Here is a 27,874-nt window from a genome sequence, read left to right on the forward strand (position 1 = left end):
CACCAGAGGCATCTCATTGTTATAAGGTATCAGTCAGGAGAAGGGTACAAAAAAATTCCAAGGCATTGGATATACCATGGAACACAGTGAAGACAGTCATCATCAAGTGGAGAAAATATGGCACAACAGTGACATTACAAAGAACTGAACGTTCCTCCAAAATTTGTGAATAGACGAGAAGGAAACTGGTCAGGGAGGCTGCCAAGAGGCCTACAGCAACATTAAAGGAGCTGCAGGAATATCTGGCGAGTACTGGCTGTGTGGTACATGTGACAACAATCTCCTGTATTCTTCATATGTCTGGGCGGTAGAGTGGCATGACAGAAGCCTTTTACAAAAAAAAATATCCAAACCCAGCTAAATTTTGCAAAAACACATTTAAAGTCTCTGAAAAGCATGTGGGAAAATGTTTTATGGTCTGATAAAGCCAAGGTTGAACTTTTTGACCATGATTCCAAAAGATATGTTTGGTGCAAAAAACAACACTGCACATCACCAAACTATCACCATAGCCACTGTGAAGCATGGAGGTGGCAGCATCATGCTTTGGGGCTGTTTTTCTTCAGCTGGAACAGGGGCCTTAGTCCAGGTAGAGGGAATTACAAACAGTTCCAAATACCAGTCAATATTGGCACAAAACACAGGCTGTTGCTAGAAAGCTGAACAGGAAGAGAAACTAAATCTTTTTAGCATAACGACCCAAAGCATTCATCCAAATCAACAAACCAATGGCTTCACTAGAAGAAGATTAAAGTTTTGGAATGGCCCAGCCAGAGCCCAGACCTGAATCCGGTTGAAAATTTGTGTGGTGATCTGAAGAGGGCAGTGTACAGGCGATGCCCTTGCAATCGGACAGATTTGGAGTGTTTTTGCAAAGAAGAGTGGGCAAATATTGCCAAGCCAGGATGTGCCATGCTGATAAACTCCTACCCAAAAAGACTGAGTGCTGTAATAAAATCAAAAGGTGCTTTAACAAATTATTAGTTTAACCACTTCAATACCAGGCACTTGCCCCCCCTTCCTGCCCAAGCCAACTTTCAGTGCTGTTACATTTTAAATGGCAATTGCGCGGTCATGCTACACTATACCCAAACAAAATGTTTCTCATTTTGTTCCCACAAATAGAGCTTTCTTTTGGTGGTATTTGATCACCTCTGCGTTTTTTATTTGTTAACCAATTAAAAAAAAAGACCGAAAATTTTGAAATAAAGTGTTGTAAGAAAGTACGTTTTCTCTTTCACTGATGGGCACTGATAAGGCAGCACCGATGAGGTGGCACTGATATGCGGCACTGATGGGGACTCATAGGTGGCACTGATGGGCGCTATATAATTTTTTTCTTTATTTGCTATTTTTTTCCCCACAAAAGTGGAGTTACCCTTTAAGCGAATGTCCAGAAAAAAACAAGCAAAAGGAAACGCAAAAAAAAAAAAATATAGATACCCACGCTATGGTGTACAAATAATGTAATAAAACTATTCTACATAAATGTGACAGGGCTGCTGCTGACATGTAAGGTAAAAAAAAAAAACAAAGTGATTATACAAATTATTATACTCACCGCTTCTCCAATATTCGAAATAATCAATCATACAATATAATGCAAAAATACATAAAGTGCAAATGTGCAAAAAAGTGCCAAACTGTATCAAGTCCTTAAAATATAAAATACACATGTAAATTCTTGTTGTGAAGATTCGAGTGCCACTCTGTGCTCCCCTCCTGGGTCCCCACTCACCGATAGGAGATAAGTTATAAACATGCAAGATCTTTCCAACAAGGATCAGGATGTCTCTTTACACTATTGATTTGTAAAAGATTTCACAATGAACCAAAATGTATACTCATTATTCCATTACTGGATCTCCATTGCGGTAAAACAGGCAATACATGTGCCAAATGAAGAGAGAAATGCTAAAGTTTATTTGTTTAAAAACACAAAAAAATGCACTTGCATCAAAAGAAAGGCATACAGACAAAAACTGCCACCTTGGCGTGCTTCCAGCCGTCACTGAACCTTCTGTGTGCTCCTTACTTGACACGTTTCGCCCCTCCCACTGGGCGTCTTCAGAAGCTAGGTGGGCCCGTGACTGGCTGTCTTTTATTTTAAGTTCCACCCACTACACCCAAACCTCCCACTACTCTCATCGCCTGCAATGTTTAAATTTCACTTCCTGTTAGTACAAGAAGTGTTGTGGTCTCCATCTTGGTACTCTTGTGTGCGGTCTTTCCCATTCATAGAAATCACCATTCCTCTCATATGATAAAAACTTCCCAATACTACGGTATCAAGCAATTCATTAAAAGCAGCGCTCCTGTCAATATTTAAAGTGACTAGCTAACAAATGTCTCCCGGCATAAGTGAACAGAAAGAAACAATAGGGGTAGCAAGTGGTGATGAAAGAGTGTCCGAAGTAGACACAGATGGTGATCTTAGTATTGTCTGTAAAACGTGCACCTTTCACCAAATTCCTCAAGACAGGGTGTCACACTCCCCTCTGGGGTTTAAACTTACCGAACCGCTGAAACCGTTGAAATATATCAGCCTCAATGGATATCCAGATGCTACCTCTGCATGGTGTCTTCAAACAGAGCCTCAAACTAAATCCACAGGTACTGTAAACATGAGAAGAAAAACTCCACATAGTCTAGTCCCGTTTAAACTTTTATTGAGCTTCCTCTGATCATCAAAACATATATTCACTAAAACTTTCACAGTCCTTTGTAAAGCTGTGTAATCATTAAACCTTTCACAATCTTTGTTATTCGGTTGATCTTATAACTTGATGTCCTTGGTATTATCAAACCTTACTGAGGGCCCCTCAGAGGACACCAGTATGCATTTCATTTTTTGTGAAATGCCATTTTTCATATTTGTGGGGGTTCTGAGTAATTTTCTAGCAAAAAAAAAAAAAAGATTTTTACATGTAGGAGAGGAGTTCCAGAATAGCCCCGGTATGGAAGTGGTTAAACAAACTGCAGAAGGTACAGAAAATAAACTATTGTGCAAAAACTTATAGTGTGCTTCTGCCTTCCTCTTTAACTTGACAGCACAATGTACCATATTTTTGGCTCCACACCTAGGTTTTAGAGGAGGAAAACAAGAAAAAAAATATTCTGAACCAAATGGTGTACTAAAATATTTAATAAAATCTAACAGAATAATATTTCTATGCTGACAGCCAATGTAAGGGGGCACCCTACACTGATCCCCAATGTAACTGAGACATTTACACTGACCTCAACACAACAGGGAGTATTTACATCAACCACCAATGTAATTGAGACATTTACACTGACCAGCAATGTAACAGGTGTATTTACAGCAACCCCCCATCTCTCTGCTAATCTCTGCATTCTTATCTCTCTCTTAGTACAACTCTGCCCCTCTAACTCATCATCTGCTAACCTCTGTCCCCCAAACCCCTGCTCTGCTAACCTCTGCACTCCAACCCCTCCTTCCCATTCAACTCTGCACCTCAAACCCCTCTCTTTGATTACTTCTTCATTCCCCCTATGCTCACCTTTTGATCACAAAACCCTCCCTTTACTTATCTTTGTACCAATGGTCATCCTATTCTCCTTTGCTTCTCAAGCAATAACCTGTTCACTCTACTCACCTCTGCTGCAGGGCTGAACCACTCTGTAAGTGCAGTATGTGGTGGGAGGCTCAATGGGAGTAGAAGTGGCTGTTTACATCCTCTAGGTGGGTGGCATGCAGAGGAGGGGGCATGATTTGCATATGAATCGTGGTGGGTTGCCAACCTCATTTACATGTAAATGCCCACACAATTTACATATAAATAGCGTGAGATTTACATGTGAACGCTAAACCTGTGGAGTTTAATTGCAGAACAATACCTTGTGTTTCTCTCCCTCCAACAGCTTAAGGCGGGGGAGAAACAGGCTTTCAGCTGGTCTAGGGAGCTGCACAGGGCATCGTTCTGCTGCCGTAACAATCCCCCTATCATCGGCCCTGCTGGTGTATATATACACGCTCCATAATATGCTCAGACATTTCCCCCCATTTTTGTGGGGGGGGGGTGTGTGTCTTATGGAGTGAAAAATGCGGTAGTTTCAATCCATATTAAACCCAAAAACAGATCTAAAAATATATAAATATATAATCTTTTAGAGGGGACTGCAAGGTAGCCTTTTGCCTACTGACTATGGGTCCTGGCATTTGAGGGAGCTACGAGCATTCAGGAAGCTGTCCTCTTATATAATGTAAGATGACATGTTATTACCACATTTAACAGTCAATGAAGCCAAGTTGGCCTCTGCCAACTTGAAGCTCAGTGAGAAGATTTATGTGTAAAGAAAGCAGTTTAATGAGATCTGTTGCTGGACTGTCTGGGGTGGTCACTCCCTGGCTAATCAAGGCTTGTCTAGGGGCCTAGCTGTTAGCTTACTGGTTAATTAGTTCACTGTTTAATTAGGTAATTGTTAGCTACCAGCTGTTTATTAGATGCACCGATGATATTACTGTTTAAAGTTTCCATTGATTTGAATAATGTGATCAAGCTTATCTGATTTTGTGTGGTATAAATTCTCTGAGTTTTCAATAAAGTGTTCCAGTTTGCACCTAAGCTAGTGTCGTCTAGTTCTTGGGTGCAATTCTCAGCTATAATTCCTGGTTCCAGAGTGGAGGAAACTGTATCTTGGCGGAGGCACCTAGGTGGGGTGCCAGGTGGTCCTCGCACATTCTAATTGGACTTTTTTTGGTGAGAGAGTAGGGTTATGATTTGCAAATTAATTTAAGTACCATACCTAAGGGCCATGACTTAGCCAAAAATACAGATTTACTAGTGAGAATGCAATAATGAGTTTGACCATTTCTTTAATATTACAAAGGTAAAAAAGTAGGTGACAAGAATATGAAACCCCTAATCACAGCCCAGTCAATGGTGGGATTTATTTTATTTACATTATTTGCACTTGATCATTAACAAGCTAATGATAACCATGCTATTTTGAGTCTACCGTTTTAGTTCTGGGAAATTATAATGAAAAAGGGAAAACAAAGGAATAGCGTGTTCTTTCCAATAAGTGATCATTTTGGTCCACACATGTAAACAACTATAAGCCACTTCACTGACGTATGTTAGTATTTTTGTTTATTTTTTTTTTTTGTTTTGGGGTTGATGTTAAAAATTTGTTGCACGCTCTATTATTTTATCCTCTTGCCACAAACCCATTTAAAAATGTTTTGTGACAACCAACATGATTTTTTTTGTAAGCACATAATTAGGATAGTTGCGCAAACATTGTTTGCTTTTTGCCATCTTTTCCATGAACGTGGACCATTTTGGTTAACAAATGAAAATTGATAGCTTTGAAACTAGTCAGTGAACTTTAATGTTGTGTTTTTGTTTGCAGTTTTGTTTTCTCTTTGATTCTTTTCCTAATTTTTGTTCATATTTTACAAAAGTTTGTTTATATATAGTATATTACCAGTAATGCTGTCTTCAGCACACTATTATTGATAGTTAACTTGTCTTTAAAGCCTTAGTTTAGCTAAAACTAAAAACAGAAAATGTCAGCACAAGGGACATATCTTACAGTTAGTATGATGTATCCTCTGTCCAGATTCTGCTGCTTTACGTAGAAATCTAGCTGTGTCACACTGAGCATTTACCTGTGGTAAGGTGCAGTCTGCTTAAGCCCCTTTCACACTTGTGCGACTTGTCCTGCGACTTGGGACTGCAAAGTCACATAAGTCATACCCCATGATGTCCAATGAGTACCATTCATATCTGTGCGACTTTACTACTTTGGTCCGACTTTGAAGCGAGTTGAGGTCCAGAGACCGCAAGCTTACATGGGCATTCCCTGAAATCGTGGCAAAACCACACGACTTTCATGTTGCGGCAATGTGAAAGGGGCCTTGGCTGCGTTAAGAGAAAATAGAAACTCTAAACATGGGTAAGGGCTTTTTCACAACACAGTAAAGGAAATCCGCATTCCATGCGTGTTTCTCGCACTGCGTTAAAAAGCACCGGGTGTGTGTTCTGCTACCAATGTCAGAATAATCCTAACAACACCACAAATGCAGATTGCAAACATAGAGCGTTTGCTTGTAACAGATCTAACCACAGTACCGTGCAACCCAGTGCGTTTTTGGAAAGTAACACATGCACTACTTTTGGTGCGATCCAGTGTAATTTCAGCCCATTCAAATGGTATGAAAATCGCCCCTCACACAGGAACACTGCGCGATTCAGATGTGAATCGGATTTTCAAGTAGGAACGTATAAAGGCAGGAGAACATGATCTGGGAGACATGAAGGATGTTTATACTTCCAAAATAACTTCTTTCTAGAAAAGCTAAGCAAATGGTTGCCAGTGTGAATGATGCCTTAAGATCATTTGAAATTCAAAGTAGTATAGCATTTACTTTAGTATGGAGGCCAAATAATTGAACTACCAAGCACTGAAATTAACAGATGGATTAACTGCTAGACAATTTTTCCTCAGCAATCCTCTTGGTTCATTCTGACATGAGTCACCTTTTGGTGTGGTTTTAGAGTTGAGCCCTCACTTTCCCACTTCACATGCAGCAGAAAAGCCAAAATACACACCTGTCCAAAAACCATTCATACAGTCTCCAGCTAAGATGAAAACTAGCTCTGCCAGTGCAAATAAAACACAGCCCTCTGCTGAAATCCAGCAGCTGTTCCTCGCTACCTTAGTAATTGAACCTTTTAGCAATACAATGCATTTTGGACAACTAGCACGCTACTATATGTTCACATAACCAATACTGTAAATTAAAGTGGTTCTAGAGTAAGAAGGTTTTTTATCTTAATACATTCTATGCAGTCGCCCCAGCCTCCCTAATACTTATCTGAGCCCTATCTCGATCCAGCGATGTTGCATGAGCGTCTCGGCTGTTTGAGACACTCCCTTCTCATTGGCTGAGACAGCAGTGAGCCAGTGAGGAAAGGAAGGGGGTGGGGCCGAACTGCGACTCCGTGTCTGAATGGACATACGGAGCAGTGTCTCGGCTCGGGTGCCCCGTAGCAAGCTGCTTGATGTGGGGGCACTCTACAGGGGGGAGGGGCCAGTAGTGCTGGCGAGGGACCCAAGAAGAGAAGGATCTGTGCAAAACCACTGCACAGAGCAGGTAAGTATAACATGTTTGTTTTTTGTAAACAAAAATAAAACCAAATCAATTTAAGGAATTTGAGTCAATGGTAGACCTACAGAATGTAAGGTTTTATGCTGACATTTTACTTTAACTTTACATTTAATTGCCACATCTCCCCATTCAACTTTCTTCCTGTGCGCGGCTCATTTGTCAGTCTTTTTGGAACTTTCCATCAACGAATGGCTTGGCAGAAGCCTGATTAAACCCCAAAACCAGTAGGTTAAAGCTATCAAGGTGTGGGCTGCAGCTGGTGACCAGTTTATAGAAGTTTCATCAGTGGAGGCCCATCCATTAGGGGCTCCCAGGTGCTGCCCCTCTCTCTACGCCACCCCCTATTCATCGCATGCTGTTTTCCACCAGCCGTCACTGAGTTTCATCCCTAATTTTACTACCGCTGTGCCCCCCTAGACAGATCTAACCAAGGACAGAGTGATTAGGATTAACCCTGAACACTTCCTCGGGAGAATATAGTTGTTAGAATGATGTCCTTGCATAGCCAGCTAATATTAAAACACAATGACAATATATGCTTACGAATTGTGTCAACAAATTTGCCTCACTGTTCACATTGAAAACTTTGTTCACTTTGTGAAATTTTATTTATTATTTTTTTTTCTGGTTGAAATCAGTGATGGGTGTTCTACTGTAGGAGGAGATCATTTGTATAAGGGGCGTGATTAGGAATGTCATGTGAATTGCATGTCAGCCTGAAAACAAATATTTTATAAAAAGTATATGCATGTGTACTACACACACACACACACACACACTGGGGACGGAAGTATTCAGACCCCCTTAAATTTTTTCGCTCTTTGTTATATTGCAGCCATTTGCTAAACTCATTTAACTCATTTAACTTCATTTTTTTCCTCATTATTGTACACACAGCACCCCATATTGACAGAAAAATACACAATTGACAAAAACGGAAATATCACATGGTCCTAAGTATTCAGAACCTTTGCTGTGACACTCATATATTTAACTCAGGTGCTGTCCATTTCTTCTGATCATCCTCGAGATGGTTCTACACCTTCATTTGAGTCCAGCTGTGTTTGATTATACTGATTGAACTTGATTAAGAAAGCCACACACCTGTCTATATAAGACCTTACAGCTCACAGTGCATGTCAGAGCAAATGAGAATCATGAGGTCAAAGGAACTGCCTGAAGAGCTCAGAGACAGAATTCTGGCAAGGCACAGATCTGGCCAAGGTTACAAAAGAGCACAGTGGCCTCCATAATCTTTAAATGGAAGATGTTTGGGACGACCAGAACCCTTCCTAGAGCTGGCTGTCCGGCCAAACTGAGCTATCGGGGGGAGAAAAGCCTTGGTGAGAGAGGTAAAGAAGAACACTGTGGATGAGCTCCAGAGATGCAGTTGGGAGATGGGAGAAAGTTGTAGAAAGTCAACCATCACTGCAGCCCTCCACCAGTTGGGGCTTTATGGCAGAGTGGCCCGATGGAAGCCTCTCCTCAGTGCAAGACACATGAAAGCCTGCATGGAGTTTGCTAAAAAAAAAAAAAAAAAAAAAAAAACACCTGAAGGACTCCAAGATGGTGAGAAATAAGATTCTCTGGTCTGATGAGACCAAGATAGAACTTTTTGGCCTTAATTCTAAGCGATATGTGTGGAGAAAACCAGGCACTGCTCATCACCTGTCCAATACAGTCCCAACAGTGAAGCATAGTGGTGGCAGCATCATGCTGTGGGGGTGTTTTTCAGCTGCAGGGACAGGACGACTGGTTGCAATCGAGGGAAAGATGAATGCGGCCAAGTACAGGGATATCCTGGCCGAAAACCTTCTCCACAGTGCTCAGGACCTCAGACTGGGCTGAAGGTTTACCTTCCAACAAGACAATGACCCTAAGCACACAGCTAAAATAACGAAGTGGCTTCACAACAACTCCGTGACTGTTCTTGAAAAAACAACATTTTACTGTTCTAAAACATATGCAATAAAAAAATTGAATTTCTTCTAAAATTTAGGCCAAAATGTTTTCTGCTACATGTTTTTGGTTAAAAACATTCCCAATAAGTGTAAAGTAATTGGTTTGTGTGAAAGCTATAGCATCTACAAACTACGGTGTATATATACTGGAATTTGTGCAGTTATGGATGCATTGCTGTAATGTGACTGTGATAGGGTGATGGGCATTCTGGCGCTAACAGGCATAGCTGGGAGAGTCACTAACTGACACTGACATCGCTAGTGACACTAATAAAGTGATCAGTGATAATACTTTATACTGACAATGTACTAATAACACAGGCTGTGAAGAGATTAATATCTAGGTGGCAATCAAGGGGTTAACTGTGTGCCTAACAATGTGGAATGTGTGCTACTTTTACTTTCTCATCTGTCTGCTTTTTCTCTCCCTGCTTTTCAGGAAGAAGAAACAGATCGCTGTTCCCCGTACACAGAGTTGTGTGCTTTTGTAAATGCAGAACTCTGTATACAGTTGGACACAGCCAGTCAGCAGGATTCAGCCAAAATCTGCTGCCAAACTTGTTCTGTGTCCAATCACAGCACAGATCGGTAGGGGGCGTTACCCAAACCAGTAAGCCAGCCGCCACATATGTGTATGTGATTGTGCCTGTACCTGTCGCCCGCTCGCAGTATAGTCTATTGTGAGCGGTCAGCAGCAAGTTTATGCTGTTACTCCACGTCCTGTCTTTAGGATATGTGATACGCTTGATATTTTTTTAAACCATTTTTTCTTTTTTACCCTTTCAGAGATGCTTATCCAGCAAATTAATGGCAATATTTCATTTGATTCAATAATTGGCTCCTTTTCATGGACAAGTAATGCGTTTTGTTTTTCTGAACTGATCTTTTTGTTTACAAAGTTTTTACACAAAATGTAGTTGCAGCGTTTCTTCAAACCATGTGTTCTAATTAAAGATCACATAAGTGTACACTTTGTCTTTCCTTTGACCTGTTTCTGTTTTCCTGTCTGCTGAAGATTTATGGAGAAAGCAAAATGTTACAATAACTTGTACTTTGAGTGCAGTGATACACAGTGTGAAAAAAAAGCTATCGGTGCTTGTGCTTTAAAACATTGTCATCGTGTGGTGAAATGTCCAGCCATGATATATTTCTTATAAATTAAATTATGCTTTATGTCCTAACTTCTCTTTTTACCTTGATAGCAACCGTAAGGAATTTGTGAAGTTTAGTGTAATAGTAATGTTTATAAAATATTTGTATTCCAATGGTTTTGAGCATCGTTCAGATAATTTGAGCAGATGTGATGTTGCATGTGCCTGTATTTTTGGGTATTTACCCACTGCCTGTATAAGTGCATTAAAATTATTTTTTGACAAACTGACATTTTAGAAAACATGCTTACATCCTCGGCATAAAACAGTGAATATTAAGTGCAGTCATGGCAATATTTATAAAGCAGCAAATGTTAGGAACTATTAGCTGCAGGGGAATTAATCACATAACTTAAAAAAACATTTACCAGGAAGATACACCAACTGTGAACGTCACTAATGTCAGTCATTGAATGTCACAGCAACTTCTTTATAAATATGCCTCTATTTATGAAACTTTAGCAAATCTACAAACATTCACCTTACTGAATGTATCTAGATCTGTCACACTGGCTTATACCTTCATCAAAATCATTCAAGTAGTATTAAACCCTCAGCAATTTTTTTTTTTTTTTTTTTTAATAATTAGCTTAACATGTTCATCACAACAAACTAAACACTCCCCAGTAAACTATTTGTTAAAATCCTTACCCCAGCACTTGCAGTTTACAACTTTCAGTGTTGCTGGCTGCGGCACTCTGTGCTGCTTTCCTGAATGTATGGTGTTCACAGGAAGAAGTGGACAGTGCTGTCTCCAGCCAGTCTCTTAGCTTGGGGAAGGGAGGAACAGGGAGTGCCTTGCCATCCTAGGCTATATGGGGCTGTGTGTTTCTATTGATGTGCCTAATGTAGGGATACACAAGAGGATCATTTAACATCACTTGAGATTTATTTTGTACATAGAGCTAGTACACCCCCCCTACACAAAACACTAAACCATTATTACATTTGTGAAATGCCTTACTTTTGAAGATAAGTATTTGAATTTTCTGAAAGTCCTCTCTGTAATTCAAAAAAATTTAGCATCTATTCTGCCAAGGAGGATCTGTTAGAGCAGGAATTATATCATGTACTCTCCTCATTTTCTACTGTTATCAAACTACACTTCCCATCATGCTTTGAGAATTGCAGTGAAGGTGGGAGGGTACACTAGGCCTATACATGTTAAATGTGAACTCGCCCACTTCAACATAAATCACACCCCTCTTTCTGCAGCCACACTACTTAGTAACACACAGCAGGATAGGTATGTTACAGCCTTATAAATGCAAAGCATGTCTGCTCTTCTCATCCAGCCACAACAGAAGATAAACATATTGCCCTGAGTTGCTTTAATTATATAATATACACATTGTATGCTGCTGTAATTCAGTGTTATAAATATTCCTCCTCCTGCTGTATCTTCGGGATCTTTCTAACAGCAATCAATGCTTGTATGGGGTATGTGAGCACATCCCTAGCCGCAACACAGAAAGAGCCGGGCCATGCTGCTTTACATCAGCATGTGTCACAAGTAAATGTTGGCATTAGAAAAACAAAAAAAAGTGCAGCGCTAACTTACTACTCAATAACACGGTAATGGTGGAACCCTCTAATGTATGGAAATCTCAATAAACATCAATATTACCACAATACTGGTCTCTGTGATAAGTAACTTCAACCTCATCAGTGCAGTTTTTCAGTGCCCATAGGTGCAGCCTCATTAATGCCCATCAGCTCAGCCTATCTTTTCCCCAAACTTTTCAGTCTTTTTTTTTCAATTTAGCAAAAAATAATCAGTGGTGATTAAATACCACCGAAAGAAAGCTCTATTTGTGAGAAAAAAAATTACATAATTTAATTTGTAGACAAAGCGGCACAATTGTTAAAGTAATGCAGTGCTGTAAAGGAAAAAATGACCTGCTTATGAAGGGAAGTAAATCTTCCGGAGGTCAAGTGGTTATTCCCTACAGTATTGCATCGTTTTGGATAATTTTTTTTAGTTTTTTTTTAGTTCTAGCGATCTTTAAAAATCTGGGAAAGCTGGGTAGAGTTTAAGAACACAAGGAAATATACTGAATTAGTGGGAGCATAAGGGGGAGAGGAGAGAAGGGAGAGTGAAGAAGAGGCAAATAAAGAGGAAGGTAGAACAAATGTATTAATATTAAGGGAAAGCGGGAAGAGGAGTGGGGTTGGTGAGGGAAATTGGAAATGGTGGTGTTAAAATATTTGTGAAAGATGTTTTTATATATTTCTGGTATAGTGGAAATTGAATACAAATATAATAAAAAAAATGTAAAAAAAGGAAATGCCACCAAAAGAAAGTTCTATTTGTGTAAAAAAAAATACATATAGGTACAGTGTTGTATGACCACACAATTGTCATTCAAAGTGCAAAAGCGCTGAAAGCTGGAAATTGTCCAAGGCAGAAACGGGGTGCCTGATATCGAACTGGATAAAGTGACTATATCACTTTAGGTTCACAGTCAGGCTGTAATTTCAGTTTGACTTTTCAGCTATAGGGTCACTTAAAAATATAAGTTGATTAGTATAAATAAAATATTATCATCAAGACAGACAGCGCTGACAGACATTGTCTCCTCCTGAGACATTGTATTCTCATGGCGAGTGAGTGCGGTGGGGGCCTGGGGGAAGCTGTTTCCGCTGGGAGAAAACAGTGATTATTTCTAACGGCTAGAGATAATTACATGTAAATCCGTCAGGCTGGTTGTACCCAAGTTGATGGCTCGATCAACTTGGAACATTCAGCCTGCCCATACACTGTTTAACTCTCACTATTAAAACAGTCTAGGGCCAGCCCGAAAAGCAATCAACAGATTGTAGAGCTTGTGCTGTAAGCTCTCAGTAGACAGCCCAGCATGCAGTGGACAGTCTAAATGCTCTGACTGGATGCACCCTGTATGAAATATTTATTTGTAGAATAAGGATTTTTTTTAATTTAAGTTATTTAAGTAAAATAACTTTAAGTAAAAACAACTAATTAAGCTGGTAAAATGTATCTAAAAAAACTTCCCAGCAGTTACCACAAAAAGGTGTACCCCTATTAAACACATCAAGATCAGATGAAATGTGTAAATTGGCAGCACTGAAATATATTGCAAAAATATATAAATCATGAGGAAACATTAAAGTGTACTATCAAAAACAATCAAATCTCTATCAATGAATGTGCTAAAAAGAACCGTGCATATCATTCCAATCAAGTCTCTCTAGCAATCATTGTGCTTGGAAACCTTAATATTGTGCCAAAAATAAAAGTGCTTTTAGAAAATATAAGTCATTTTCTAGTCTCATCTCTGCATTCCTATTCCACAAAGTGCCACGGTACTTCAGCCGGTAACAAATAAAGTGTTCCATTGCTCACATCCCAGTGGTATGGATACCTCACCAGAAACAAATGACCTTCTAATAAAAGAAAGGTCTATCATCATTTTAAGCTGAGTATTTTCAAGCCAACAGAGAAACCTTTATATATACATCACTTTAGTTGATTACTCCTATAAACGTCAGGACCATGCAAGGATATACAAATCACAAAGGAGCCTCATCGTGTAAAACCGTAAAGCATAATCATTAAAACAAACATGTAAAACGATTGCACCCCAAGTGTGGTTATCTCATGTGACGTCACTTCCAGGTTTCATCTCCCCGGTTACACGCAAGATAGCAGTATAAAGTGATGGCGTTCCCTCTAAACTTTTAATCTCTTGTCTGGAATTTGTGACATTGCATTATGTGGGTGCAATTGTTTTACATGTCTAATTTATTAAATATTCTTTATGGTTTTACAGATTGAGGCCCCTTCTTTGTGATTTGTATATCCTTACGCGATCCTGACATTTATGAGAGGACTTAAACTGAAGTGATGTACATGGATGTGAAGGTTTCTCTGCAGGCTTGAAAATGCTCACCTTAAGAGCCATTTCACACTGTGGTGTTGGGGGCATCGACGGTAAAGCACTTTTAACACCCGCTAGCGGCCGAAAAAGGGTTAAAAGCATAGTTGCCCATTGATTTCAATGGGCAGGGGTGCTTTAGGAGCGGTGCATACACTGCTAAAGCACCTCAAAGATGCTGCTTGCAGGACTTTTTTTGACATCCTGCCAGTACACCGCTCCAGTGTGAAATCGCTCGGACTTTCACATTGGAGCGAGAGGAGCTAAAAATAGCGCCTGTAAAGCGCCTCAGTGTGAAGTGGGTCTTAAGCACTGATAGACCTCTCTTATTAGAAGGTCATTTGTTTCTGGTGAGTTATCCAAACCACTGGGGTATGAGCTTTGGAGCACTTTGTTACTGGCTAAAGCGCACTGGCACTTTGTGGAATAGGAATTTACAGATGATAAAAGAAAAGGATTCACATATTTTCTAAGAGCACTTTTATTTTTGGCACAATATTAAGGTTTCCAAGAATATTGATTTGATAGAGAGACACCAGCAAAATCTTATCCCAGCTGTGAAACATGGTGGAAGAATCCTTCAGTTGGGGACACCTGTTTTATTAAGTGCCAAAAAGAGATTTCACCCCCCCGTCAGGACAGGAATGTAAACCTTTGTAATGAGGCAATAAGGGAGAAAATAAATGTCAAGTTTAACGGAGAAACTTCTCTCTGCCTAACAACAATTCCGTTTATGTCCTGATGATTGTCCCTGTGTCAGAATATATAAAATAAAAAAAACATACATACATACCAGTCAATGGAGTCCAGCATTTGTCTTCCTGGCAGCCACAACAATTGTCCCTCACCGCTTTTTTCTAGTGCCATCATCTTTGACTGTGGTCCTGCACATGTGCATACTCACCATGGGTCCTGTAGACCTGGCAGAGACCTGTGACATGTCTGCACATGCTTCAGAACTGCCACATGTGCAGAAATCTGCATGTGTCTAACAGGACCGTTAGACTGGCAGAGCTGCGGCGGTGTCTGAATCTTGTGCATACGCAGAAAGCCACTGGTGTCTGTGGATGTGTGAAATCCCCTGTGCTGAACACTTATCCTACATTATTCTCACATAGTCAAGAATTCAATTGTTCCCAGTTGTTTGAATAAGAGTGGCAAGAAAGCAGATGACCAGGAGTGCCATGGATGGGTGAAGGTCTGCTTTAACCAAAGCATGTAAATAAAAAAATAATTTTATATATATATATATATATATATATATATATATTTGTATTATTACCAAAAGTATTGGAATGCCTGCCTTTACATGAACTTTAATGGCATCCCAGTCTTAGTCCGTTGGGTTCAATATTAAATTGGCCCACCCTTTGCAGCTTTAACAGCTTCAACTCTTCTGGGAAGACTGTGCGTGTATATGTATGTGTATGTGTGTGTGTATATATATATATATATATATATATATATATATATATATATATATATATATATATATATATATATATATATAAAATAGAGAGAGAGATGCACTTAAGTGTTATTAAACCCACATCGTAAGATCAGCGGCTTGTCCCCGGCGCACAGCACTGCTGCGTACAGAGTTGTCCTCACAGCTCCTCTCCCTATCAATAAATTCTATATTCGGTAAAAACCTGGTTGATCTCACTGTTTTCTATGTCCCCATTCTGTCCATGTCGCCAATGCATTTGGGGATTTTGCAGAGCAGCTCTGCACATGCTCAGTTTTCAGTGCGTTTCTATGCTGAAATTTCCTCCCTATCACATCTGAGCAGCCCATGTGACTATAAAGTAACGTGGGTGTATACACAGTGGTAAATGACAGCCCACTCCCTCCCTCCTTCTCCAAGCCCACTAACCAGCTAGACACAATGGGATTGGGATATTACATGTAGATTGAAAGAAAAATGTACTTGGATATTTTGTGTTTTTTTTCTTTAATTTATTTAAATAGTTAAAGTGCCATCATTCATATAGAGAAATAGAAGGGACAATGTAAATGAAACAGTGTGTTTTTAGTACCACTTTAAAGTGTAAAGCGTTTTCAGTATGACCCATGTTTCTTGTGGCATTCTGCATCTGTTGAGTGTAGCATATGTCTTGTTAAACCTTTGCAAGAGCTGGGATTATACCAACACCCGTTTTTTGCTTGCTTTTAATCACACTTGAGGCAGATTTATTGGTGGTGAATTCATGATTTTACAGTCAAAATTGTATATTACCAGCTCATGCTAATCCGGTTTCACTTCATAAATCTTTCAACATTGTTTCTCAGGTGTCTCAAATGTGGAAAGGTTCGCTGGCAGAATTATGTCAGATCTTGTGGTGTCAGGACAGCTGTTCTTAAAGTCACATTTTCATCAAATGTCAGTTCTTGAATGTACAAACTGACAGGAAAGAAATATAGAGCTTGCCTTTTATCTGTATACTATCAGTAATGAGACTGCTGACACAGCGTTTGGGGATGTCTGTTTTCTCAACATGTCTCATGAGATCTATTAAAACTGACTTGCACCGTCACTGCAGCATCTATGCTGTCTGGTCAGTCTTCCCACCTTTCTTTCTTAGATGAGAGCGGTTGACTTCCAGTAACAGTTTAACCTTTGTCTCAGACAATGTAGCACTCCAACTGGGATTTTTTTTCAGGTGTGAAAATCTGTTTGCTAGGAATATGACTCAAATCATCAAAGTCCTCCTACTCAAGTCTTTTAGTGTCCCTTTGAAGGTAAAAATTTGTCCCAAGGCAACTTTAGCCACGCAGTAAAGTAGAAAAAGGCACCATATGCTAGCATTGAATTGTTCCATCCTGTCATTTTTTTTAAAGTCTTACAGCTCAGGAAGCCTGTGCTAGATTATGTGCTTTTTTTTTTTTTTTTTTCTTATTATTTTTTTTCCCCCATAGGTTCAACAGTACTGAATGCACTCTTTTTTTAAGTGGGAGATTTTTGTAATTATTTTAAATCTTTTTCCATTTAGGTTATAGAACATGTAACATATATAAGTAAAACTCGTGTGTACCAACTCATCATTTGACTGAATGCTTACGATTAATAAAATAATGTAACAACATAGACCTGTTTAAAGTTGTGACTATTTTATAACGTCTTGGCGGTTAGTTGTTTTTATGAACATGTATTCTTTTAAGTCAATAGAAACAAACCTACTCTGAGTACAGGGCAGAAATAAGTACGTTTTTGGACAAGAGTAAGATGTGAATGCATTGACGGCTTTTAATTGGGGACATAGATTAAATAATTAGTATCAATTGCCTTGTTAAGCTTTTTCTAGATATGGATGACACCACATGCTTTTCAGTTTTTTGTTTTTTTTTTCTGCATCCAAAACACATTGAAAGTAGATTACATGGTTTTCAATTGCATAGTGCACACCCGTGCTTGCCGTTCCAGTGTGTTGCTGTTTCAGAGAAAAAAAAAAGTATAGCATGCTGAATTTTTCCTGCACAGAACTGTACTGAACGTAGTAAAATGCACCGGACCACAGTACAGTGGGGGAAAAAACAACAGGTAGAGGAAGAAAAAAAGAAGAGGAAAAAAAGTCTGAAACGTGTCAAAGATGTGCATGCACAAATGCATTCGGAACAGAGACAGAGGATGTTGTTTTGGTGTCAACTACCCTTACACTGATATTTTTGGTCCAGTTTTGTGCAAAGCAACCCATATAGTTTTCCAAATACAATGTGTTTTGTCATAGTTGTATTACACCATTCCAAAACAAAGTGCTGCTGCCCAAATTATTTAAGTGCTTCTGCAGAGTTTTCTCTTAACCCCCCATGTAATATCCAATAAAGTTTTGATCCTGCCAGTAAATCCTGCTCTGATCCTGAATTCAATGCAGAATTGCCATTCGTGTAGTTTGTGCCTGCTTTCACTGCAGTGGGATGATAAAATGTTATAGGGGCCTGGATAACAGTGTTTTTACTGCTGATACACAAGCCTGTAACCTGTCAGTCAGCACCTTGCCCACTGCATGCCACTGCCTCTGCTGCTGCAACTCTCCCATTGTGGGCTGCAGCACTAGGGTCACCGGTTTGAATCAACCACCACACTACCTGCCTGAAGTTAGAATGTTCTCCCTGTGCCTGCGTGGTTTCCTCTGGGTGCTCCAGTTTCCTCCCACACTTCAAAGACATGATGGTAAGTTAATTGGATCCTGTCTAAATTGACCCTAATATGTGTATTTGTATGTGAGTTAGGGACCTTAGACTGTAAGCTTCTTGAGGGCAGGGAGTGATGTGAATGTATAATATGGGAAGCACTGCCTAAATTTACATCACTATATAAGTACTTGAAATACATAAATACAAATAAAAGTTTTTATTTATTTTTACCATACTGCCACCAGTCAGTTGCCCCAGTTTCCATCACACCAGTGATATGATGATGTACCTTATTGCACTGATGACAGTATGTGTGAAAAATAATAATAATGTCATTGTTTTCCAAAAAATTGTGACAAATAATTGCATAATTGTAAAAACTCAACATGCCTTTTACTAAATGCCACAAATTGTCTACTTTGCAAAAAGGGGTCATTTGGGGGGGAATTTGTACTGTTCTTGCTTTTAGGCCGTACATCAGGATTGATCAATTTTCCAATATATGTACCTTTTTATATGTATCTACATATAACTTTAATGCAAACCAATTAATATACACTGATGGAATTTGACTTTGAGCCCTCATGCACACAGGCTGCTAAAAAAACGTTATGAAAACGCCAGTATCTTTGCAGTGATTTTTTTAAACTTTTTTCAGCGTTTTTCAGCGTTTTTGCAATAGCGTTTTTAGCGTTTTTTAGCGTTTTTCCGCGTTAGCGTTTTTGAGCGTTTTTTTTTTTTTTTTCAAAAATTTTTTTTTTTTTTTCAATGGATCAAAAACGCTAAAAAACGTTGGTGAATGACGTTTTTGAGCGTTTTTCAGCGTTTTTAAGCGTTACAGCATTTTTACAGCTGAAAAACATCTCTCAGAACCCACTGGTCCTGGGTTTTTTTTACAGCTTAAAAACGCCTATGCCACTTGCAGCTCAAAAACGCCTAGGTGGGCATGAAGCCATAGACTAACATAGACAGGCCTTTTTAAGCTGCAAAAAAAGCTCAAAAAAGCAGCTGTAAAAACGTCCGTGTGCATGAGGACTGAATTTGAATAGACATAGAATACATTTTGGCCTAAATTTATGAAGGCATTTTGTATAACAAAGTAGAAAAAAAATATTTATATGTGTATTATTTTAGATTTAGATACAGCGTTGCATCATGACACAATTGCTAGGTAAGGTATCATAGTGCTGAGTAGCAAAAAAAATTACCTGGTCATGAAAGGGTTAAAACCTTCCAGAGCTCATGTGGTTAAAGCAGGTTTAGAATCGTTTGGAGTTTCAGATTTGATTTGGATGCATCAAATTACCGTATTTATCGGTGTATAACACGCACAGGCATATAACACGCACATTCCTTTTAAGAGGGAAGTTTCAGGAAAAAACTTTTAAATTAGGAACTTTGAAGCAAAATAAGGGTGCTCAGTGCCCATCTGCAGCCTCACCATTGCCATCAATGCAGCCTGATCAATGCCCATCTGCACTCTCACAAGTGCCATCAATACAGCCTCATCAGTCCACATCAATGCAGCCTCATCTTTGCTTTCAATGCAGCAACCTCACCATTTCCATCAGTTCATCGATGCCCATCTGCAGCCTAGAGGGGACAGGGAGGGGGGCAGGATGAGCGCCAACAGATTACATATAGTGAGAATCTCCTATAATAGGCAGAACAGTGGTCCAATGGCGGCCCAGGAGACGGGACTTCCTATTACAGAGGCCGCCAAGTAAACAGGAGATTCTCACTGTATATAATTTGACGGCGCTCGTCCCGCCCCCCTCCCTGTCCCCTCCCTGTCCCCTCCCTGTCCCCTCCGAGGTAGCAAAAATTGAAGTATTGGTGTATAACACGCTATTTGCACCCAATTTTCATGGTGAAAAAGTGAGTGTTATATGCCAATAAATACAGTACATTTTATTATATATAAATGCAGCTAAACCCAGGTAAATGCTGAGTTTGAATGGCACTATTGAAAAAGCATGATGTGCTTTATAAATGTCTTCTAAACACAGGTTTGACAGTGCCAGTGGTTAACATAAAAAAAATAAAATAAATAAAAGCCTTCGCCTTCTTAAAGCTTAATGGCCTATTTGTCTGCAGCTGGTTTGATTTTTTTTTTCTTTTTCTTTTTATCCACTTCAGCCCCGGAAGATTTGACTGCTCAATGACCAGGCCATTTTTTGCGATATGGCACTGTGTCGCTTTAACTGACAACTGCGCAGTCGTGCGATGCTGTACCCAAACAAAATTGATGTCCTTTTTTCCCAGACCTTTCTTTTGGTGGTATTTGATCACCTCTGCGGTTTTTATTTTTTGCGTAAAAGAGCGACAATTTTGAAAAAAATTACTTTTTGCTATAATAAAGATCCCACATTTTTTTTTCAAAAAAACATTTTTTTTTCTCAGTTTAGGCCGATATGTATTCTTCTACATGTTTTTTATAAAAATCGCAATAAGCGTATATTGATTGGTTTGTGCAAAAGTTATAGTGTCTACAAAATAGGGGATAGATTTAAGGCATTTTTCTTTATTTATTTTTTTTACTAGTAATCACGGCAATCTGCGATTTTTATCTGGACTGCGATATTGTGGTGGACAAATTGGACACTTTTGACATACTTTTTGGGACCATTAACAATTATACAGCGATCAGTGCTATAAAAATGCACTGATTACTGTATAAAATCATGAGGTTTTCTGTGTTCCCTTGGTGTGTTCTAACTGTAGGGGGGGATGGGACTGACTAGGGAAAGAGAGGGATAGGTGTTCAAACATTGTATGAACATACGATCTGTTTCCTCTCCCCTGAGAGAACCGGGATCTGTGTGTTTAAACACAGGGTTCTCCCGATTCTCGCTCTGTCAGGAGCGATCGTAGGTGCCCGGCCAGTCATCACACCCGGCGGGCACTCACATTGGCTCCTAGTGGCCAAAAGGTGAAGCGATGTAAGGTAATGTCTATTTGCCAAGCTGAGCCAACCTGCCGCAGTGGTTAAGCAACTTTAAATGTTTCCTTGCAGTATAGCCAAGGACTGTTTATACTTTATACAGAATTTTGTCAGATATTATGTTTTCTGCTTATGTGATTGTGCACTGCTTTCTCATATGATATGATTTTGTGTGTTGAATCTTATTTACATATTTGGTCAAATATTGGGGGAGTTGGCACATTTACATTTTGAATCTGCTTTTCTCATATGTCTGCACAAGGTTTGAGATCTAATGACAGACGTTACTGCATGTTGGTTTTTGTAAATGCTTTCTAGTTAAAGTGGATGTAAATCCATATATATATATACCCAGTGAAGTGAACAGCCTCAGATGATGCACAGAGATGAAACAAATCTACATAAGTTTCACATTTCTATCTGCTGTCTTCAGCTTTATATACAGTTTAGAAAGTGCACATCCTGTTAAGATTTTAACTTCCTGGTTCACCTGTGGGTGTGGATTCTTGCCATACACTGTGAGACAGCTGATTGCAGGAAAGGCACCCCCCCTCCACATAGACAGGGACTTGCAGAGCTGTGCTGTAAATAGACAAGCTCTCTGCTAATCTATTTATAGCACCCACCCTGACACAAAATTCAGCCTAATTTTATCACAGTTGGAGAACTTGTCAGAAGTTATCATGCTGATAACAGAAGAACAGAGCAGGAGAAAGACATGGGACTTAGTGCTTTGGAGAGAGATAAGAAAACAAGCACTTGCCGACCGGCTCACGCCGATATACGTCGGCAGAATGGCACGGGTGTGCAAAATGACGTATCTGTACGTCACTCCGTCACCGACAGCTAGCGGGAGCGCGCGTGCGCCGCGGGAGTGTGCCCGCAGACTCTGTCCCCCGGTAGCCCACGATCGTGGCATGGAGAGCCAGAGCGGGGGAGATGTAAACAAGGCATTTCCCTGTTCTGCCTAGCAACATGACAGGGATCTACTGCTCCCAGTGATCGGGAGCAGTGATCTGTCATGTTCTAGTGAGCCTATCCCCACTACAGTGGGAACACACTTAACCCCTTAATCGCCCCCTAGTGTTTAACCCCTTCCCTGCCAATGACATTTTCACAGTAATCAGTGCATTTTTATAGCCCTGATTGCTGTATAAATGTCAATGGTTCCAAAATAGTGTCAAAAGTGTCCGATCTGTCTGCTGCAATGTCGCAGTCACAATAAAAATCACAGATCGCCGCCATTACTAATGAAAAAAATAAATAAAAATGGCATAAATCTATCTCCTATTTTGTAGAGACAATACCTTTTGCGCAAACCAATCAATATACGCTTATTACGATTTATTTTTTTTACCAAAAATATGTAGAAGAATACATATTAGCCTAAACTGAGGAAGAAATTTATTTTTTTTAAATATTTTTTAGGGATATTTATTATAGCATACTTTTCTGGGAACCAGTGTTAATTTCGCCAATTTTGCACAGGTCTTCAAAAAGGACAAAACCTCTGCAGTGGTGCTATTGGAAGAAATTTTGCCAAGTAAATATTTCTTTTTTTTTTTTTTTTCAAAATTGTTGCTCTTTTTTTGTTTATAGCGCAAAAAATAAAAACCGCAGAGGTGATCAAATACCACCAAAAGAAAGCTCTATTTGTGAGGGAAAAAAGGACGTTGATTTTGTTTGGGTACAACGTTGCATGACTGTGCAATTGTCAGTTAAAACGATGCAGTACCATAACACAAAAAGGGCTTAGTCAGGAATGGGGTAAATCCTTCCGGGGCTGAAATGGTTAAGGAAAATACTCCCATTTAGCACAGTTACAGAACTAATCATTCCTTTTCTCTATCAGTTTATTCAGAATAGATAAACACCCAAATCTGCAGTATAGTTTCTCAAATACCCATGCAATGTGTGTATATGTAAAAGTTTGTTAAAGGTTTAATCCGGTGTGTGTCATTGCCATAACAACTCATTTCAGAGTATTTTTTTTTTTATTATAAATTTTATTTTAAAAGCTGTCCATAATTGTCTGTGAATGACCACTAGTGTAAAAAACATTTGTAAAAATTATATTCTCATTATACATATCATAGTAATATTCAGTAAACCTCTTTTTATATTGCATGTCTTCATCCTCACACATGAGTGCAGATTAGACTTTCTAAAAGTGAGGGAAGTTGATTCAACCTATAAAACTGACAGACATGTTTGAGCAGTTGCAGAAACTGTTTAAAAAAAATGAAAATGAAAAGAAATGTTTGAATACTTTAACCATTTCAGTACTGGAAGATTTGGCTGTTGAATGACCTGGCCATTTTTTGCGATTTGGCACTGCACCGCTTTAACTGACAATTGCGCGGTCGTGCGATGTTGTACCCAAACCAAGTTGATGTCCTTTTTTTCCCACAAATAGAGCTTTCTTTTGCCTTCCTAGCTGGCAGAACACAATAATTACTGCTAGCAGCTATAGCTATGTAGAAAAACTCTGACAGGCTGGTTGTACTGAAGTTCATTGCTGAACTGGACGAATTTCGATCCATGTATGGTTGGCTTTAGTCAAGAATGAATGTTTATGGCTATGGGTGAGAGCGGATCAAGATTACATCCTGGCACTGCTGGAGCCTGATTGATAATCATCTTAGGTCTAGAAGTAAAAATGATATAGATTTTTTTTCCCACCTTTTCTTTACTCTATTTAGGACTTTGACAATTTCTAAAAATAGTTTTCAGTAAAGTTCATATGACATAAAGCATGATTGTGAAACTTTATATTTACCACTTTGGTGCAGCAAGTGTAGGTCCAGGCTATTTTCCCTTTTTTACCAGTCTGAGTTAAAGGGTATGCATATTGGTATTCTTTTTTTCTTCACCAATTTTTGAGGTTATTGTTGACATATTATGGCAGTGGGTGTGCCAAGATGAAAATCAACAGCAATTTCACACCTACAACAGTGTGCAACTCCAAACTGGACATCTATATTAATTTCACAAAATTTGGCAGTGCAATTCCGATAATTCACAAACTGGAACCTTCTCTATTTTTGTCCAAGATCCATAACCCAGAAAATCCAGGCAGACCCATCATACCAGTTTGGATGCTAAATAAATCTTAGGCCTTGTAGAAAAAGTGCTAAAACCATTAGTCAAAAATACTGGTAGTTTTCCACAAGATACAACTGATTTACTGAGGATGATCAACAATATACAGTAATTACTACCAAACACACTTCTAGTGACTATGGAGGTGTCAAATCTGTATACCACAACATCCCTCACAAGGATGGAATGGCCTATGTCACCCACTATCATCCCCACCAAATTCAGTGGTGTGGATGTTACAGAGCTCATTGAATTCATTCTAAAGCTTGGATATACACAAATTCAAAATTTGATCTGTGTGTGTGTGTGCCCTCCCTGTTCAACAGAAGTTAATTGGTAGATTGACTCCTGTCGAACAGGGCTGCTGAAAAACTTTTTTTTGATCAGCCACTGCAGCCATGCAACACTGATCAGTGTATTCTGACAGTGGAGTCATCACTGTCATATTAAAATAGAACAGTGGGGAGAATTCCTGCGTGCACTTCACTTGTGTGAATGGGAGAATCCATTTGTTTTTGAAGGTTGAAAAAGGAAAAAAAAAATGTGTGTATACCGAGCTTAACATATAACTATTTCACTTTCAATAACATCATTTATTTTTAGTGTATGGGTACTACAATGGGAAGTAAAATGGCACCCCAACATGCTAACCTATTTAAGGCAGACCTGGAAGAATTATTACTTAACAGCATATGGCAAAAGATATATACCTGCTATTGCTATATTGATGATTTCATCAAAAGGACAGAAGGTGAAGAAATAAAAAAAGACTCATTGCTTGCTTCTTTTCACCCATCAAGAAAACAAAATTGGGCTACTCAAGCACACATGTAAATTTCCTAGGCAGTATCCTTTAATTATGACAAACTGCACACTTTATTATACAAGAAACCTACTGACCGATGCAACTATCTTCGCTGTTCCAGCTTCTGCCCCCAACATACCAAATGTGCCATCGTACGCAGCCATTTCACTAGATGCCACGGTATATGCGCTGACCCAGAAGACAAATACATATCTCAGAATACTCGCTGAACCATTTCATAAGAAAGGTTACGTAATCAAAATCATCATTATAAGCATAAACACTGCCTTGAAAACCCAAAGAGAAAATAACCTAGACTACAAAGAGACAAAAGCAAATAACCATTTACTTCTACTAACCACCTACAATCCAGCAGTAGAAGGGATAAGAAAGATAACCAAAGATCTGCAACCCATCATAATAAAAATAATCCAACCCGCAATGCTGGCTTTCGGACAACCCCCAAAACCTTAAGCCTTGTACACACGATCAGATTTTCGACAGGGAATTATGTGATGACTGTCTGCCTAAAATCCGACCGTTAGTACGCTCTTTCAGACAATTTTTGTCCAACTTTCCGCCAACAAATGTTGGATGGCAGGCTAGTAAATTTTCGGCGAACAAGGTCTGTTTTCAGATTTTCGTATTCTGTGTACACAAGTTCATCACACAAAAGTCCAACGTACAAACACGCATGCTCGGAATCAATGCTCACCAAACACGACATTAGTAGAAGGTGCCCAAAGGGGTCGCTCTCAAGAGCTGAAATTCCACATAGTACATCACTACGTTCCTGTTTGTTGGCTGACAATTGTGTGCCGTTAGTATGCAAGACAAGTTCCTGGCACACACCCTTCGGACAAAAGTCTGACGCTCTGTTGGCCAACAATCCAATCGTGTGTACGAGGCAGGCATAAAGTAGCAGGAAACCTCACTCTGATTCCAGAGGTGCAAGAAAGGAACCAAGCCTCGCAACAACAGCGATATTACAGGATCATACAGCTGTGCCTCCAGAAATGTGGTGTAACTTATCCGATGCAAAAATACAAATAAGAACATTGGCAAAACAGGACAGAGCTTATAGAGATAATTAATTTTCCAAGACACTTCATAAAAAACATAAGGAAGAACATCACTTTCCTAAATCACTAGCCAGCAATTTTATGACCACTCTCACCTCTGTAGCACTTACCCCCACCCCCCTTCCTATTCAGTAGCCCACTTCTTTATCGCGATAACTATGCCAATTTAGTTACCATTGCTGTGTAAGTAAGGGGTGTTTTACTTTGTGTATCAGTCCTGCTTGGACCTTAGGAGAAGGGGGTGCACCACAATAACTTATCCTAGCATTTACACATCAGTTTTGTTGTTTTTGCTTCTACTAAAGATGGTCTGTGAGTTGGCTGCTTCATTGAAAACCATGCACTGCCAATATGATGGATATTTTATCTCAACTGTTTAAATCTAGAAGTGGAGTGATAGCATAGAGCTACTGAGAGGTTTTTCTAGTGGCTAGTCTTATTTTGGAGAATATTGCACATGAAAAAAAGTAAATATGAGCGCAGTATAAAAAATAAGATAAAGGCTGAAATAACTTGAAAAATGTTATCATTAACACTATAGTTTACTATCCCTTTACCTGCTTTGCTGCCACTAGCCTTTGCTGTAAACAGACTTCAGTAGCAGGAGCTATGGTTACCAATACAGCTGAATGAGTCAGCTTTGCCCACTCTTTTCACTTACTAAAATTTTTGTCAACCTGCGAATGTCAAAAATAGAGCATCCTGTGCTAGCCTTTCTCTGCAAAATCAGTGCCACAGGCACACTTTATAATAAATGTTTGTTTGACAAATAGATTTATAAAAATACACAAATATAAAACCAACAGAAGCACAGTAGATTTTCTTTGTTAGGATTTACAAAAATCCTCATTAACCTGTTCTGTAATTGATTTGATTTCACGTTACTGTATGACCTAGTAAAGAATGTTTTTTTTTTTTTTTATTCTTTCTTGTAAATAATGTATTATTAATGGTAAATGCCAATTCTAATCCTTGTAACACAAGAGTTTATGTGGATTTGTTTCTTTTTTTTGTTTTGTTTAAACCTTATTTCCACATCCTCGTCTTACCATCTCTATGAAAAAGGCAACTGACGGATAGAGTAATAACTGTTTGGGTGGAGTTGATGGAGAATGTAAAATTTTAGTTGTTAGGGGTGGGTATAGACTTCTCTAAAGAGATGCATTTTTAAGGCTTTCCTGAGGGAGGACAGTGTAGGAGATGGCTAGGACAGGGAGTTCCAGAGGAAAGGAGAAGTTTTGGAGATGAGCATTGGAGGCGGTAACCAGGGGGCTAAAGAGCAGGAGATCTTAGGAGAAGCGAAGGGGTTAGTTTGTGATATTTTATAAAAAGGCTTTTAGTGTAGCTTGGAGCAGAGTTGTAGATGGCTTTGTATGTAGTTAGTATTTAGAATTGTATGTTTTGGGTGACCGGAAGCTATTGGAAGGATTGCCAGAGGGGGGTTGGCAGACTGAGCAATTGGATAGATTAATGAGTTTTGGAGCATTTTTGATGGAATGAAGGGGGGGATAATTTGAGTATCGGTAGGCCTCAGCGGGAGTGTACACTAATCCCGAGATGTTTAAATCTAAGAGCTTAGGGGCTGAAAAAAAAAATCATAACTAAAATTGTGTTCTGAAGAATTTTGAAATAGTTCAGCAAATGCTAAGTTATTTCCT

General features: G+C 39.2%; 1 protein-coding gene across 3 annotated transcripts in view; it reads left to right on the forward strand.

Annotated features, from left to right (window-relative positions):
- CDKAL1 (CDKAL1 threonylcarbamoyladenosine tRNA methylthiotransferase) overlaps positions 1–27,874 on the forward strand; it is a 1,191,002-nt gene that overhangs the window by 390,780 nt on the left and 772,348 nt on the right. The window lies entirely within an intron of this gene.

This window comes from Aquarana catesbeiana, linkage group LG05 (assembly GCF_042186555.1).
Source record: "Aquarana catesbeiana isolate 2022-GZ linkage group LG05, ASM4218655v1, whole genome shotgun sequence".
In the NCBI taxonomy this organism is placed as follows: domain Eukaryota; kingdom Metazoa; phylum Chordata; class Amphibia; order Anura; family Ranidae; genus Aquarana; species Aquarana catesbeiana.